The sequence below is a fragment of the Tenrec ecaudatus genome, chromosome 9 (genome assembly GCF_050624435.1).
Source record: "Tenrec ecaudatus isolate mTenEca1 chromosome 9, mTenEca1.hap1, whole genome shotgun sequence".
Lineage (NCBI taxonomy): Eukaryota > Metazoa > Chordata > Mammalia > Afrosoricida > Tenrecidae > Tenrec > Tenrec ecaudatus.
In genome coordinates, this window is record NC_134538.1 from 15,671,272 (window position 1) to 15,689,645 (window position 18,374).

Here is an 18,374-nt window from a genome sequence, read left to right on the forward strand (position 1 = left end):
GCTTCATGAGTCTGAAGAGGGCTTTATAGATTGGTATCAGACATATGGGCTAATATCGGACATATGGACTTGATCTGGACTGGGCTGGGATGTTTTCTCAGTATTCTACTGCTCTTGTATATAAAGCTCTTTCCTATACATAATAGAGTGTCTATGAATTTGTTTCTCTGGTCTACCTGGGCTAACACAGCATTCTTCCCACTAGGCGAGCATTGAACAACTCACTCTGGGTTAGTGCATCCAGTGGCATAGCCTGAGAAGGTTCTCTCTGGTCACATGAATTTTTTCATAAAAGCAGTTTCACTCAAACCTCATTTTTTTGTGATTGTCAATTTCAGAGAACAGCATGCAGCTGTGAAATGTTGTTTCCTGCTCAGAAAAAAATGATGCAGAAACTGTTATGATGTTGAACACAGCTTACAAGGATAGCATTATGGGTAAAACTCAAGTGTATGAGAAATTTTCTAGTTTCAAGAAAGTGAAGTGTTGATTGATGATAAGCCTTGCTCTGGATGTCCATCAACTTCCCTAACAGACGAAAATGTCAACAAAAATCCATGCACTTGTGCTTGAAGACTGACTATGGGCCATTGAAGAGATGGGGAACTTATCTGGACCATCTTGGAGATTAGTTCAGGGAATTTTAATGGAAAATTTGGGAATGAGAAGGGTCCCTGTGAAATTTGTGCCTCAGGTTCTGACTGACCAGCACAAAGACCGCCAACTGAAAACATGCCGTGCTTTGGAAAAACAGCTTCTAAGCGACCCACATTTTTTTTCCCCAAGTTCATTACTGCTGACGAGACCTGGTGCTATTCTTATGATGTCAACACCAAACATCAATTAAGCCAGTGAAAGACCCTATTGTCACCTCGTCCCCCACAAAAAATGATGCTCATTTGTTTTTTGGATGTGAGGGGGATAGTGCATTTGGATTTTTGCCCACCAGGTCAGACTGTTTTTTTTTTTTTTTCAGACTGTTAATCAAGCTTTCTATTTAGAAATTCTGAAAAGATTGCATAACCACGTGTGGCAAAAAAGGCCTGATCTGTGGTACACAGAGGACTGGTTTTTGCCACCATGACAATGCACCTGCTCATGCGCCAGTTTTGTGGAAAAATAGCACACCTCTCTTGGCCCATTAACCTGACCTCACTCCATGCAAATTCTCTTTGTTTCTCCAAATGAAGAGATATACAAAAGGACAGTGATTTGACACCATGGAAGAGGTGAAGAAAAAAAAACAAGGGATGTGCTTTCAGATATCCAAATAGATGAGTTTGAAAAATGTTTCCCAGAATGGAATTACAGATTTGACAAATGGATTAAGTGTAATAGAGAGTACTTTGAAGGTGATAAGGTTGTTTTGTAAAAACAAAACAAACAAAAACATTGAATAAATTGCTTTTAAAAAATTCCTTTGGGGTTCCACCACCCTCTTTCTCTTCAACAAGGTGGCCCGAGCGGCTAACGCAAAGATGCAGATCTTTGTGAAGACCTGACACGCAAGACCATCACCTTGAGGATGAGCCCAGCGACACCATCAAGAAAGTCAAAGCTAAAATCCAAGACAAAGAGGGCATTCCCTGGGACCAGCAGCGTTGGGTTTTTGCTGGTAAGCAGACGGAGGATGGCCGCACTCTCTTGGACCACAACATCCAGAAGAGACCACACTGAACTTGGTGCTGCATCTGCGTGGTGGCATCATCGAGCCGTCCCTGCACCAGCTGGCCCAGAAGTACCACTGTGACAAACTTATCAGCCTCAAGTGTTATGCTTGCCTTCACCCCCATGCAGTTATCTGCCCCAAGAAGTGTGGCCACACCAACAACCTGCGTCGAAGAAGGTCAAATAAGGGCCCTGTCTACCGGCTCTCCTGCCTCCTGCTGGTGTTCTCCTGAGCCCAATGGCCCTGGACCCTCAATAAAGTCTCACTTTCACTGATCAAGTATGGAATTTTGCCTTAACCTTCCCAGGGTCTGTAGAGATCTGAACGGGGACAATGAAATCTAAGAATACTTTCCAGGTTAGGATGGGGAGAAGATACTTCAAGTGGGAATGTTATACATTTAAGAGCTCGGTATGTTGAGCAAATAATCAGAGATGCTGGATTATATGAAGAAGAGTGTGACATCAGGCTTATTAACAACCTGCAATATGCAGCAATATGCAGATGACACAACCTTGCTTGCTGAACATGAGGAGGTCTTGAAACATTTGCTGATAAAGATCAAGGATTGCAGCCTTCAACATGAACTACAACTCAATGTCAGGAAGACCCATATCTTCGTAACTGAACCAGGTGGGTAACATCATGGTAAAAGGAGAGAAGGTTTAAGCTGACAAGGATTTTGTCTTGCGTGGATACACAATCAGCGCTCATGGAAGCAGCAGTCAAGAAATCAAAAGACGCTTCACAGAGAAAAACAAATGAATTTGAATTGGTGCTGGATTAGAATACTGGCCATACACTGCTGAAAGGAGAAACCAATCTATCTTGGAAGTACAGCCAGAGAGGTCCTTAGAGCAAGGATGGTGTACTTGGGACATCCTGTCAGGAGAGAACAGTCCCTAAAGGATGCCATGCTTGGTAAAGTGGAGGGGCCATGAAACAAGAGGAAGACCCTTCCAGTAGATGAATTGGCACAGTGGCACAGGTAAGCTCAGGCATGGGTGCAACAACTGTGAGGCTGGCAAAGACCCAGGCAGTGTTTCGTTCTGTTGTGCACGGGGTTGATATCTATGGATCAGAACGGACGTGATGAAACCTAACTACAACAACGTAAATCAGCGTGCTTGGTCAAAGCCATCAGCTGGTTAATGTCAAGGCTGGAACAGATGGCTCCTGGGGGGCTTTCCAGAATATTCACTGTGGCTTGCAGGAGAATTGTGTACCACATATTCTTAAACTCAGCACTAACAGCTCTGTACCCCAGTCCAGTATTAACCAGCCACTATCTGATCTCTAATAGAGCTACTTTCATGCAAACAAGAACAGTTATTATACAGTACTTATGTACCCATTATCCATGTCAGGATATCATTATGTCTCTCATTTCAGCTATATGTTCCATATTAAATACTATCCATATTAAATACTATCTCTTAGCCAATGCCTTTATTATCTAACTAGTCTATTCTTGGAGCAAAAGAACTCAGGAATGTCTCACTAGCCCAAGAACCCAAGTTTGCTCCATCTAACTAGCTGTTTTTTGAGTTGACTCCTTCTTGTGATGAATAATACATATGTATCAGAGTTGTAATATACTCCATAAGCATCTCAGTGGTTGGTTTTTCAGATCTAGATGAACAGACCTTTCTTATAAGGCACCTCTGGGTAGCCTCAAACAGCCAATGTTCTAGTTAGCAGCCACACTCATTAAGCATTCGCACCATCCAGAACTTCTTGCTCATTTGCCTCTGGGAAAGCCAAAGTGCACAATCCATTTGATATCATGATTTAAGGCACAGATTCTAAGGCGTGAAGCCAGGCTGATATAAATTCAAATTTCTGTCCATTTTAACCTGTCCTTCATACAAATAAGTGATCCTCTAATGCCCAGATCACCTGACTGATATACCAAATGGGAGATCCTAATGAGATAGTGGATGTAGAGCACTCATCTCAATAAGGATTTTAGTGCCAAGTGAGTCTTCAGTGAATAGTTGCTATCATTGCTACTACACAAGTAACCCCATTGTAATTTTGAGTCATTAATTATGGCACCAACAAGGAGGATTCACACAACTTTAAAGGATATCTTGAAAAACAAGAGCAATTAAGACCAAAAAATCAATAGCACCACATAATGCAGTCAGTGTCTTAATCCACTCACAAATCACCATTTGTTTAGCCAGGGAAATTATAGACTGTCTGGAAATAATACAGTAAAGACAGTCAATGACAATCAGTGCATAGAGACTCTAATAGGAACTCTGCTATGAATCTGAGATCTATTCTACTACAACCTATTTATTACCCCCCCAAAAAATTCTGGAACCACTTTACCATTAGTGGTCATCATTTAGCGTTCAATTACCAGGAAATTCCATTGAAACTATATTGAGCGCAGACCATCTACATTAATAGCAGGAGAATCTGTTGAGATTGATGTCATCGAATGAATACCAGATGAGTAGCTAGTGCCTCTCATGCATTCCGCATTCTTGGGCTCAGGCGTTATGCTCTTATCATCTCCATTTCAAAGGACTTTTTATGGAGGTAGGAATTAGGCCCGGAGTACATTTTTATATTTGTGAACCTAGCATAAAGTTGAATGGCTCTCAAACATTGATTAATCAAGGCACACTTTAAACTAGTATCACAATAACAGACACCCCCATCACTACCTCCAAAAGCAATTCATTTTCCAAAAACTACATAAACCTATATAATCAGAAAATTGTGAAAGGGATAATGTCAAACTAGGTACTAAAAGGGCCTCTTAATAGCTCTAACATGAGCTAAACATAATGGAGCAAAGAAATGTGTCGAATAATTAGTGCCTCCCAGTTTACACTAGGAAATGTTAATGGCACAGCATGACAATGGGGAGTATAGGAAAGTTTTGTTTACATTCTATTTCAATGCAGGCTACTTGAGCTAGCAATGAACTTCTCTGAAGTCATTCTTTTGCTAACCAAGAGAATAAACCCACACTGTGTAAGAACTTGTACAAATGTGAAACCAAATGTGAAGCCAAATTCCCCTTATGAAAAATTGAGTCAATCCAAACTAATACAATCTGAAGTACAAAATCTGAATGGAAACATTAAAAAAGAAGTAATTTAGTAGGCCATAGCATAAAATCACATCAAAAGTCCAAGCCTAGAAAGTTTCTCTAGTGAATTAAGAGATGAGCTAACACCAATTCTATGCATACTGTTGCAGAACATAGAAAAGAATGAAATATTCCTGAATTCATTCCATGAAGCAAGCATAACCTTATTATCAAAACTAGATATAGATATTATGGTAGTTGCATAATCTCTTGTCAATTTAAAACTTAAGATTGAAGGAGTGTAATTTAGCCTATCCATCGGGTCGCAACTTGACGACCTCATTTGGATTCACCAAGGAAATAAATAACTCATCAGAGGTAGGACACATGCTTACTCCCTGTGAGACATGCTAGCTGACAAGACACATAAAGCTACATGAGAGCCCTGGAGCTGAAGAAGCCACATGGAGACCCCTGCCAGTGCTGAGGTGCTTCCATTGCCACTGCATCCACAAGACTTTCTACCCACTGGCCTGTGATCTTCCTACATTCGGCACCAGTGCACGTGTTTCATGAGTCTGAAGAGGACTTTATAGATTGGTATCGAACATATGGGCTAATGTCAGATTTATGGACTTGATCTGGACTGGGCTAGGATGTTTTCTCGATATTCAATTGCTCTTGTATATAAAGCTCTTTCTTATATACATGAGTATCTATAAATTTGTTTCTTTAGCCAACCCAGATTAACACAGATATAAATGAGATACCACTAAAAGAGAAAACTACAGACCAATATCCATCATGGATATTTATCTAAAAATTTACAGTCAAATCCTAGCCAATAGAATGTGAGAACATATTGAAATAATAAAGCATCATAACCAAGTAATATTCCTACCAAGTGTGCAAGGATGGTTCAACATTAAGAATACAATCAAGGTCATTCACAACATACCTAAAACAAAGGAAGAGAACCAAATGAACATACCAATCAATGCAGAAAAGGCATTTCACAAAATCCAACATTCATTCTTGATAAGAATGGTCATCAAAATAGGAATAGAAGGGAATTTTCTCAACAAAATTAGGGGCATTTATGTAAATCCAACTATATGTATCATTCTCTACGGAGTAAGATTGAAAGCCTTCCACTGTGAACAGGAAGTATACAAGGATGTCCTTTATCACCATTCCTATGCAATATTGTATTGAAGTCCTAGCCAGAGGAAGAAGGCAATAAAGAGATATAACAGTCATCCAAATTGGCAAAGAAGAAGTAAAATTACCACTCTTTTCAGAAGATATTATCTTATGCATTGAAAATTCTAAAGATTCTACAAGAAAACCATTGGAACAAATAGAAGGATTCACCCAAGTGACAAGATACAAGAGCAACATACAAAAGTCATTAGGATTACTCTACACTAACAAATAGGCCTCTGAAAGGGAAATCAGGAAAATACTATTATCTACAATATTTAACTAAAAGATGAAGTTAACTTTTGATTAAATCTAATCATAGACATAAAACACCTAAACAAAGAAAACTACTAGAAATTATTTTAGGAAAACAAAAGAAATCCACATAAAATGAATGGATATCCCAGGTTCCTAGAAAAGAAGAGTTAACATTGTAAGGGGAGGTGGGCGTTCTGTGGCTATAACCCAATTCTGATCCAGATTCCATCATCATTCTTTAAATAGAGGGAAAACACGAATTACCAACTTTGTATGGGAAAAAAGACACCCTGGCTAAGCAAAGCACTACTTTGCTTAGTAGAACAAAGTAATAGGCCATATACCATACAATCACAAACCTACTATAAAACCATGGTAGCGAATGTGTGCATAAGTAAGTGTGGTAAAGAAGGCTGATGGTGCCTGGCTACTGAGAGATATAGCGTCTGGGGACTTAAAGGCTTGAAAGCAAACAAGCGGCCATCTAGCCCAGAAGCAACCAAGCCCACATGGAAGCAGCACACCAACATGTGTGATCTTGAAGGGTAGAGGAGACCAGGTCTCAAACAACAAAGGTGGGGCGTGGGGGGAATCACATCACCGTGAATGAGGGGGAGTGAGAGATGGGGACCCAATGCCCATCTGTAGACAGCTGGGCATCCCTTCCAGAGGGGTAGTGGGGAGGAGATGAGTCACTCAGGGTTCAGTGTAGCAACAATGAAACCCAAAACCTTCCTCTAGTTCTTGAACGCTTCCTCCCCTCCCAATTATCATGACCCCAAATTCTACCTTGGGGACCTGGTTAGACCAGAGGATGTACAGCGGTGCAGTAGGGATCTGGAAACACAGGGAATCTAAGACGGATGAACCCCTCAGGACCAGCGGTGGGAGTGGCGACACCAGGAGGGAAGGGGGTGAAGAAAGGGAGAACCGATCTTGGAGATCTATGTGTAACCTCCTCTCTGGGAGATGGGCAATGCGAAGGTGGGTGAGGTGAGACGCCAGGCAGTGTAAGATAAGATAAAATAATAATTTATAAACTATTAAGGGTGCAGGGGGAAGGGGGGAGCGGAGAGGGAGGGGAAGGGAAAAAAAGGAAACCGAGCTGATTCCAGGAACCCAAATGGAAGGTGAATTATGAGAATGACGAGGGCAACGAATGTATAAGGGTGCTTTGCTCAATTGATGTATGTATAGATTGTGATAAGAGTTGTATGAGCCCCAATAAAAGATTTATTAATAAATAAAAAAGGAAAAGAAAAAAAACATGGTAGTTAAAGCAGCATGGTAATGATACAAGGAATATATCCAAGAATGGTGGACTCAGAATTAAATTTATTAACTTATTGACTGCTGATTTTCGACAAAGGGCTGAACCCCGTGAACTGAGGGAGATCTTCTATTTAAACAAATTGTGTTGGTAAAACTGGATGTCCATTTTCAGAAATGGGAAAGAAGATCCATATCCTCCCACCACAGACAAAAGTGAACTAAAGAAGTACCAAAGACCTAGCTAAAACTTCCAAAATAGGGGAGCAAACTTAGAGGCTCCAAGAAATGCCTTCAATACACTATCAGCATACATTTAAAAGCACTGTTAATAGGAAACAAGTAGGCAACTAGGATCTCCTAAAAACTGTACATTTATGCACAACAGAAGCTTCACCTTTTAAAGAGGAAAAGTGGATCCATTATGCTGTGAAACAAATATTTGGCAACAACATATCAGACAAGGGACTAATCTCTAACGTCTTTAGAAAACATTCATAACAAAAAGACAAACAAAAAACTCTCAATAATATAAAGTCAAAGCAGCTTTAAAATGAGCAGAAGATATGAGCAGACACTTAGCAGCAGAGGACATTGAGGTGACCAACAAACAGAAGAACAAGAAACTATAGCACACTAGCATTAATCATAAAGTTGTTTTTTTTTTAAGCAATAAATGCTGGTAAGAGTAAGGAGAGTGGAGCACATCCTAGCCCACCAGGCCTTGAGGATGATGTTCCCAATTAGAGCAGGCAGTTCACAGAATGGACCACATGGCCAGCCCCACTATGAGACATGACACCCCTCACTGACCCATACCCCTACAGGAGACAACACCAGAGACACACTGTGGGAACTGCACCCGATCTGATCCCGCCACACGGAGGCAAAACACTAAGAGGGTGCAACAGAACAGCAAGGGAATGGAGCGGCATGGTCCCCAGGGAATGTTGAAGGTGGACTTTGGGGTCAGGGCATGGTACCCCAACAGACCGGACTGGAAAACACTCCTAAAGGCCAACAAATAATCTTTGAACTAACTACAAGCTTTTCTTTCTTGTGTTTTGTTTTCTTCTTTGTCATTGGTTTGTTGTTGTTTTGTTGTATATTGTTGCTTGGTTTTGCTCTGTCTTTTTTTTGTGCATGTTATCTCTGCAGGTCTGTCTAATAGACAGGCTGAATGAGCAATCTGGAGGAGAAAACAATGGGACCGACAATTCCGGGGGGACATGTGAGAGGGGGACATGTGTCAACAAACACGGGGACAAGGGAACAACAAGTGATCCAAATTGGTGGTGAGGAGGGTGTGGGGAGCCTGGTAGGGCATTATCAAGGGTAATGTAACCAAGAGGAATTGCTGAAACCCAGGTGGGGACTGAGCATTATAGTGGGACAGGGGAAAAGTCAAGGGAAATAGAGGAAAGAGCTTGGAGGCAAAGGGCATTTATAGAGGTCTATATAAAAACATGTACATATTCAAATATATTTATATATGAGGATGGGGAAATAGATCTATGTGACTATATTTATAGGTTTACTATTAAGGTAGCAGAAGGACATTGGGCCTCCACTCAAGTACTCCCTCCATGCAAGCATACTTTCTTCTATTAAATTGGCATTCTATGATGCTCACCTTCCCTACACAACCACTGAAGACAAAGCAGGTGCATAAGCAAATGTGGTGAAAAAAGCTGACGGATCCTGGCTACCAAAAGATATAGCATCTGGGGTCTTAAAAGCTTGAAGATAAACAAGCGGCCATCTAGCTCAGAAGTAACAAATCCCACATGGAAGAAGCACACCAGCCTGTGTGATCACAAACTGCTGAAGGGATCAGTTATCAGACACCAAAGAACAAAAAATCATATCACTGTGTGCTCACCTCCATGATACAATCGCCGAAGACAAATGGGTGCATAAGCAAATGTGAAGAAAGCTGATGGTGCCCAGCTATAAAAAAATATAGCATCTGGGGTCTTAAAGGCTTGAAGGTAAAACAAGCGGCCATCTAGCCCAGAAGCAACAAAGCCCACATAGAGGAAGCACACCAGCCTGTGTGATCACAAGGTGTCGAAGGGATGATTTATCAGGCATCATCAGAACAAAAAAAAATCTTACCATAGTGATTGAGGGGAGGGAGTGTGGAGTGAAAACCCAAAGCCCATTTGTAGGCCACTGGAGATCCCCTTGCAGAGCGGTCTCAGGGAGGAGACGAATCAGTCAGGGTGCAATGTAGCAATGATGAAAATACAACTTTCTTCTAGTTCCTAAATGCTTCCTCGTCCCCTCCTCCCACCCCACCCCCCATCATGATCCTAATTCTCCCTTGCAAGTCTGGCTAGACCAGAGGATATACACTGGTACAGATAGGAACTGGAAACACAGGGAATCCAGGGCAGATGATCCCCTCAGGACCAGTGGTGTGAGTGGAGCTACTGGGAGGGTGGGTTGGAAAGGGGTTACTGATTACAAGGATCTACATGTGACCTCCTCCCTGGGGGATGGACAATATAAAAGTGGGTGAAGGGAGACATCAGACAGGGCAAGATATGACAAAATAATAATTTACAAATTATCAAGGGCTCATGTGGGAACGGGAGCGGGAGGGAGGGGAATAACCGAGGACCTGATGCCAGGGGCTTAAGTGGAGAGCAAATGTTTTGAGAATGATGAGGGCAATGAATGTACAGATGTGCTTTACACAATTGATGGATGTATGGATTATGATAAGAGTTGTATGAGCTCCTAATAAAACGATTTTTAAAAAAGCAATACATGCTGGTAAGAGTAAGGAGAGACTGGAAACCTCGTACATTGCTGGTGGAAATGTAAAATGGTACAACCACTATGGAAATAAGTAGGGAGGGGTCAAAATAGTGTCCAAGTAGAATCACCTTCCTGGTGCTCCCAGTGTTAGATTATAAAATTAATATCCAGAATTAGAATCAATGGAGAAAAGAAGAAAAGATTCCCACTGAAAAAGGGAAACAGACAAGGATGCCCCTTGTCCCCACCTTTATTCAACAATGTCCTGGAGGTCCTAGCTCAGGCAACAGAAGGATATCAAAGGTATATGTCTAGCAAAAGAAGAAGTGAAATTATCATTATTTGCAAATGATGTGATTTTATATATTGAGAACTCCAAAGGATCCCCAATAGCTGTGCTGGGTAGGAACATGGTAGAGTGGCAGGTTACAAGATCAACTATTGGATTGCTACACACACTGATGCAATTACATAAAAATTGTTCAAGAGGATAATACCCTTCATAATAGTCAAGCATAAACTGAATTATCTAGGGATATACCTAACTACAAAAAGAGAAAATCTGTACGAGGAAACCTACAAAATATTACTACAAGAAACCAAAGGGACCTTCACAAATGGAAAAACATCCCATGCTCATGGATTGGTAGACTCAATATTGTAAAGATGTCATTCCTACCTAAGGCACTATATAGGTTCAATGCAATCCCTATAAAAATACCAACATCATTCTTCAAATAAATGGAAAAACTGACTATCAATTTCATATGGAAAGGAAGAAACCCAGAATTGGCAAAGATCTCCTCAGGAAGAAGAATACAGTAGGTGGACTTGTATAAACTGACTTTAAAATTTACTATACAGCAACAGTTGTCAAAATAGCATGGTACTGATATAATGATAGAAAATTGGACTAGTAGATAAGAACAAAAAATCCAGAAATAAAATCAGCAGAATACAGACAACTGGTCTTTGATTAGAGCCCCCAAAATCAAATGGGAAGCAGATGCCCTTTTCTACAATTGGTTCTGGGAAAACTGGAAATCAACCTGCAGAAGAATGAACCAAGACCCTGACCTCATCCTATACAAAAGGACAAATTCAAGGTGGCTCACAGACCTTGAGGTAAAATCCAAACCTATCAGGATCATCAATGAAAAATTAGGACAAAGCTAAGAACATATCAGGAATACAGTTAGTTTATTGTATCAACCTGGCCGATAAACACATAGGGGGTTAATTGAAGGGCAGAGGGATAAATGGCTCAGTGAGCCTCGCCTTTCTAGTTCTCAGGTCTCTTGCTTTCTGATGGTCGGACCGGGTGCAGCTGCCTTAGCCAGTTCCCTGCTTCAGCTGGCAAGGCTCACTTCCTGCAAGACATCCTTGAGGAGAAGTTGCATGGACCTACCCTGATACAGCCCTGAGTGCTGGAACAGACATGTGGAGACCCCTGCCAGCGCTTAGATGCTTACACACTCACTGACTCTGCTTTCCTCGTGCAGTCAGCATCATTGCGTGTGTTTTGTCAGATGGAGGAGGGCTTTATGGATTGGTGGCATACATATGGGCTAATGTTGGCCTTGTGGGCTTGGGAAGCACTGGGTTGGAGTGTTTTCTTGATGTGCATATAACCTTTATATAAAACTCTCTCTTATACATGAGTTTCTGTGGATTTGTTTCTCTAAAGTACTCAGACTAACACACCTGGCTTCAGGATCCATCTGAGGCATTTATTGGCTAAGAACCGTCTCAGAGATTCCGTTTCTCCAAGAACAATAATAACCGCAGTGTGTTACCTTGTAGATTAAATGAGATACAGCGCGTGACCATTCCCAGGGCAAGTGCCTGCCTCAAGGAGGATGCGGCCAAGTTGCTTGCACTTGGCTGTTCCTTTGACTTGTGGGGCAGACGCATGCAGCAGAGGAAGGTATTCCTGCTGCAGCAACATTCAGTTAGTAGTTGCCCGAGATGCAGCCTCACCTTGGGCTTGTCAAAGAGTACCATATTCATTTAACAAAACTGGGTCATGGACCTTCTAGTTGCTGCTGAAGTTTTGGCCCAGTATTTCCCCAACATCACTGTAGACCCAGGGAAGGACTTGGGAGACCCAGACAGGGACTTGGGAGACCCAGACAGGGACTTGGGACCCAAGTGCCCCATTGAGTAGGATGGCCACATGGCAAAGATAGCAATCCTAAATACAATCTACAAGTGTTACCATCACTTGTAGGCCTTCAGGATGGGGGTAGTGATTGTTGATTGCTTTAGGCCAAAAGTTGTGACTTATTAATCCACCATCCCCACACCTTCATGAGAAATAGGGAAATTTAAAATTTTTTTAAACATGTCTCTTATAATACCAAACACACTGGTTTACATGTACCATAATCAGCTGGAGTTCAGCTAAGACTGCCCCTGTTGATGGAACCTGAGTTTCCGCAATTAGATGGATTGCCCCACTCCTGATGATCTCCCTTCTTGGTTTTCCTCATTCGCTTAGATTATTACAGCACCATCAAGCCCGTTTATGGCATCTAAAATATCCACAATGGTATATTGAACCTCAGATAGTGTTTACAGTCAACAAATCCCCACACTTCCAACAAAGGAGTCAAACCATGACATTCTCTTTCAAAAGTACTTTCCAAACCACCACCAGCAGCATCACCTGGGAACTTGTCAGCCCCCGGCCCAGATCAACGGAATCAACAACACAGGGGGTAGGGCCAGCAGTGTGGTGACACAAACCCTTTGATTGATTCAGATGTACCCTAACATTGAAGAATTGCTAACTGAGAGGAAGGCTGCAGCATATGAAGTGCCAAAAAGTCCCTCAGGGACCCTATTTCCCCTGAGCCACACCTATCTGGACTCTCTAGTGCATCCCTGAGGCCTAGATGCTGGCCTCAGATTCTTACCAATTCCTGCAGCTGTTAATATAAGCTTGGTTAGTCTGCAAATAGTAATTCTTACACAATCCTCATAGCCCAGTGAAGCAAAATGAAGCCCCATCCACAGGATTGTGACAAGGGAAACCAGCAGTGCTAAAAAATGAAATATCTGTCATGTCCCCGAAGAAGTTCATTACCTGAAGGACACATTATCCCCTATCTCTTCCCATGAGTCAGCATAGTCAGTAGTGATTCCTAATTGGCTTAAGGCTTAGTATGAAATATTAGGATGCCGCTGTATATGACGATGACACAGCTGTATTCCTGAGGGGATGGTGGAGACTAATCTGTGTACAGAAGAGACAGGTGGAGACAAAGGGAGCAGGTGGAAACGGGTTGTAAATATACTATAACTTAAAAAATAATGGGGTATTTGTTCCCTACAGGTTTCTAGTGCTTCATCACTCATTAAATATTGAAACTACAAAAGGAGAAATAAAGTTTTGTAGCTCTTTAGATTTGGGAAATAAATGTAAATATTTTGGACCATTAACTGCAATTTCATTTGAGAAATGTACGGCTGGTCTTGGAACATTGAGTTGTAGACATGTGAGCTGCAAACGGGGTAGATTTCAGGAAAATATTAGCAGATGATGTTGACATCCATTTAACTCTAGGCTGTAAAGGGCCTGGGGTTGTGTTTTCATAGGCAGTATTTATTAAGTTTAGGAAATCAATGAGCATTTTCCAAGTAGTAGATTCCCCATGATAAGGATTATAGTCAAAATAGCACCATGCAGAGCAGAGAGATTGTTGCCAAATGCAGAAAATTAATAGTCAGATTGCTTGAAATTCTTGGGTGATCCATACCAGAGAATAGTATTTGAATTTTTTATGGTCTCCAAACTCCAAGCGTATAATAGCTCGGCACCTGGAATATTCAGACGTGGATTCTGGGTCTTGGCTTTAGCGCAGAATGATCAATAATTCCATGAAAAGAAGTGAGAAACTTCTGGAACCACAGTCATAAGTACTTGGAGTGAGCTGGACAGGCTGCTGAAGTTTGACTAGCCCACTTCACACCACTGCGGATTGACTCTCCCACTTAATCACTCATCATACTTCACAGGGTAGCTAGGGAATAATCTATGCCAGTTTATTGCCAAGTGAGGCATGGTGTGGATTGACAGACAGATCTGTGCCTTGGAAGCAGATGTTCTTGAGATGAATATAGATCCTTATAAATCTTGAGGAAATAATTCAAAATTGGGACACAGTTCAAATGAAGATTTTTTTTTTTTTTGACAACTAAAGAAGATCATGGAGCCCTTGGGTGGTGGAAATAGTGTGTTTGGCTACTATCTGAAAATGTGGAAGTTCAAGTCCACCCAGAAATGCTCAGATGAAAGACCTGGTGGTCCACATTTGGAAAAATCAGTCATTAAAACTCCTAGGAATCACGGTTGTATTTCAAGAGAGGTAAGTCATTGGGACAGAAATGACTCAATGGTAATTGTGTTTGTAAAGGATATAATACATTAAAATCTCTGTCTTTTTCTACAAATATTGGTCCTTCCCTTCACTACAAGCAATTGCTGAATATTTGAACTGAAATGAACTGAATCAGTTGGTGTGAGTTAAGGACCATGAAAACCACCACATTCAAATATATTTATATATAATTATAGGGAAATAGATCTATGTACATATATTTATGTTAAGTATTAAGGTAGCAGATGGACTTTGGGTCTTGACTCAAGTACTCCCTCAATGCAAAAACACTTTGTTCTAATCACTATGCATTCTGTTATGCTCACCTTCCCAACACGATCACTGAAAACAAATGTGTGCATAAGCAAAGGGGGTGAAGAAAGCTGATGGTGCCTGGCTATTAAAAGATACAGCATCTGGGGTTGTAACGGCTTGAAAATAAGCAAGCAGCCATCCAGTTGAGGAGCAACAAAGCCCACATGGAAGAAGCACACCAGCCTGTGCGATCATGAGGTATCAAAGGGATCAGGTGTCAGGCATCAAGCATGAAAGACACAGAACAAGAAAATTATATCAATGTGAATGAGGGGAAGTGTGGAATGGAGATTCAAAAACCATCTACAGATGAGTGAACATCCTCTTACAGAGGGGTCATGAAGAAGAGATGAGCCAGTCAGGATGCAGTATAGCACTGATGAAACATAAAACGTTCCTCTTGTTCTTTAATACTTCCTCCCACATGCTATCATGAACTCAATACTACCTAACAAATCCAGCTAGACCATAATATGTACACTGGTACAGATAAGAGTTCACAACACAGGTAATCCAGGACAGATGAGCCTCTCAGGACCAATAATGAGAATAGAGGTACCAGGAGGGGAAGGGGAAGATATGGGGAGAAAAGGGGAACCAATCACAATGATCTACATAAAACCCCTTCTCAGGGGGATGAACAACAGAAAAGTGAATGAAGGGAGACAGTGGTCAGTGTAAGACATGAACAAATTTTTAAAATAAATTATCAGGGGTTCATGGGGGAGTGGGGTGGGGGTGGAATGAGGAGCTCAATATCAAGGGCTCAAGGGTAGGGAAAATGTTTTGAAAAAGATAATGGCAACATATGTACAAATGTGCTTTACCAATGGATGGATAAATAGATTGTGATAAGAGCTGTAAGAGGTCCCAATAAAATGGTGTGTGTGTGTGTGTATATATACATATGCACATAAATACATATTAATATGTATATATACAGGAAACCACCACATTCATTGGCAGTGATAGTTGGTCCCCTTCCCCCATGATTGGATGCACCAGCTACAACCCCAATCTCCCCTCCCCATACTCTTTTGCACAGGAAGCAGGTAGCAGTGGTGACTCATGAGCAAAGGACAGCCAGAATAGACACGGACACCCCACCTTCTAGCCTCTCTCCCTTTGGGGAGAATACATTATGATATTTACATTTGATCTATAGTATTTACAGGAAAATTAAGGGATTGCCAGGAGATCCAGTAGGGGACCTTGGCAGGGAAGTAGCATTTGGACTGGCCAAACTCTGAGAGTATAATTTTAGTCAGAAGATTTTTCTTCTCAGAAGAGGCAAAAAGGGCAGAACTTCAAGGAATAAAATCTAAGTGGTTGGATCTGGTGTCTTGTCTCCAGCATAATAGAGGGGTGGGGAGAGGACTTTGAAGGGGTGGTTTCTGTGTGCGCTTCCGGGAGAGAAAGCAGAAGTCTCATTCAGGAAAAGCATGCGCATGAGGAGACACACCGCCTTTTGAGCAGATAACAGGGAAGATACATTAGCATTCAAGGGGACAAATTTTTGCCATCATTTCCCAGAGTTACGAAGCAATTGTGCTGGCCTAAGTAACCCTCAATAGCAAGAGACCCTCGTGACACGTATCCACATACAGGTCCTTGTCAGTAATAATGATGCTCACTTTCATGAGGGAAACTCGGGCCACTGTTGAAGCTCCATTAGGATGTGAGGTGCTAGCGAGTGGGCAATGGGTAAGTGATGAGGAGAGTAATCCGTCAATATTGACCCAGCTCAAAGAAAGAAGGACAAACGCTCTAGTCAAAAAAAATTTTTTAATCAAAAGTCAAGATTAAAAAGTAAAGATCAGGAAGCAGCATAAACAAAGCATGATGTTATCTCGTGTTCCACAAAGGTAAAGTAACGTGTCTGAGATCACACAGATGTAAATGGAGGAACTGAGGCTCCAAACCCATGTCTGCCTAGCCCAAGAGCCTGTACTTACTCTTCCATCAAGCCTGGATCCAAGGCACAAAGAAAGGGTACCTGAAGATGGTGCTGCCGATTGTCCATCATCTGAAGACAGAACTCATGTACCCTTAACCCCCCCTCTGACACTGAATCTAACACTGTCTTACCTTCCTTTCATGTTGGGAAAAACAACCAAATATGGTAGAACTCGGAGTAAACTAAAAAATCCAAATCTACTGCCACTCAGTTGATTCCAATCCCTTTGTGGGGTTCTGAAGCTGTAAATGTTTATGGAAACAGGTAGCCTCAACTTTCTCCTAAGGAACAGCTGGTGAGTTTGAACTGCTGACTTTGTAGTTAGCCGTTCAATGCTTAGCCGGCAGCTTTGGTTAGTTAAATTACATAATTGAAGGGAAAAATCCTCCATACGACTTGACACCCCAACCAAGTGCTGTGGGTTCCTAAGACTATGATCAGTTCCAACAATCCACCAGAAGCACTCACACAACTGAAAGCTAACATATTCAACTGAGTAAAGATACAACAGCTCTGAGCAGGAGCCAACACACTAGCAGTAGGCTTGGGTTTTACGGCTTATTTTAAGCAAAGAACATGTTAGAAACAGCCAGGGGAATTGGCACCTACAGCAAAGACTAGAGGTTACCTAACGCAAGCTTCTTTGGTCCCCAGGACTTGTTACCCTCCTAGAATCGCTATGTGGCAAACCCACAGATGATTACCATTCTGGTGAGTTCTCCCAAACTTCAGCTCTCAGGGCTTTCATTGGGAATTCATTACCAAAAACCCCACTGTTAGAGGTTATTCCAACTCAGAGTGACACCATAGAACAGGGCTGCTTCTTCAGGTTTTTGAGACTGTAAATCTTCATGAAACAGACAACCTCATCTTTCTCTGGGAGAACTACCAACAGGCTTGAATTGCTGATGTTTCCATTCACAGCCCAACATTTAACGCACTGCACCAACAGGATTCCTCCATTCGAACGATGCTTATCATCTCTACATCTCTTCATTGATTCTTCTTGGGACAGATTCATCTCCATGTGGAATTTTTGATGCTGAGAAAAATAGTGGGAGAAGGAATACACCCAGCAAACTTCAGAGATGTTCAGTGACTCATTTAGGTCCCCAAACCAGGATGCTCACTTCACCGGGGCTGATCTTTGCAGGGCACCAGTCTCTTGCTCTTTCCCGCCCCCTCCTCAGTATGTGTCTCCCTTCTCTCTTCTGGGTCTCTTTCTATCTTTCTGTCATCGTTCCTTTTCATAATTTTCCTTGCTCCTTGCTAATCCATGACTCCTTTGGAAAATAGTCTGGTTTAAATGGTTTGGGAAATTTACTGAGAAATGACAAACTATAAAAATTAAACTCTAAAAAGCCTAGGAGGAGCACAAGTTCAAACTATTGCCATCTGAATTAAACATTAGAAACCGGTTAGCAACACCTAATGCTGACTTTTATTCTCCAGGAATTGGTCCCATGAAATATCCGCTCTCTATTAGACATCTGGCCAGGATAA

General features: G+C 41.6%; 1 pseudogene; it reads left to right on the forward strand.

Moving 5' to 3' along the window:
- The first annotated feature begins 1,472 nt into the window (after positions 1 to 1,472).
- Positions 1,473 to 1,901, forward strand: LOC142457105 (ubiquitin-ribosomal protein eL40 fusion protein pseudogene; annotated as a pseudogene).
- The last annotated feature ends 16,473 nt before the right edge of the window (positions 1,902 to 18,374 follow it).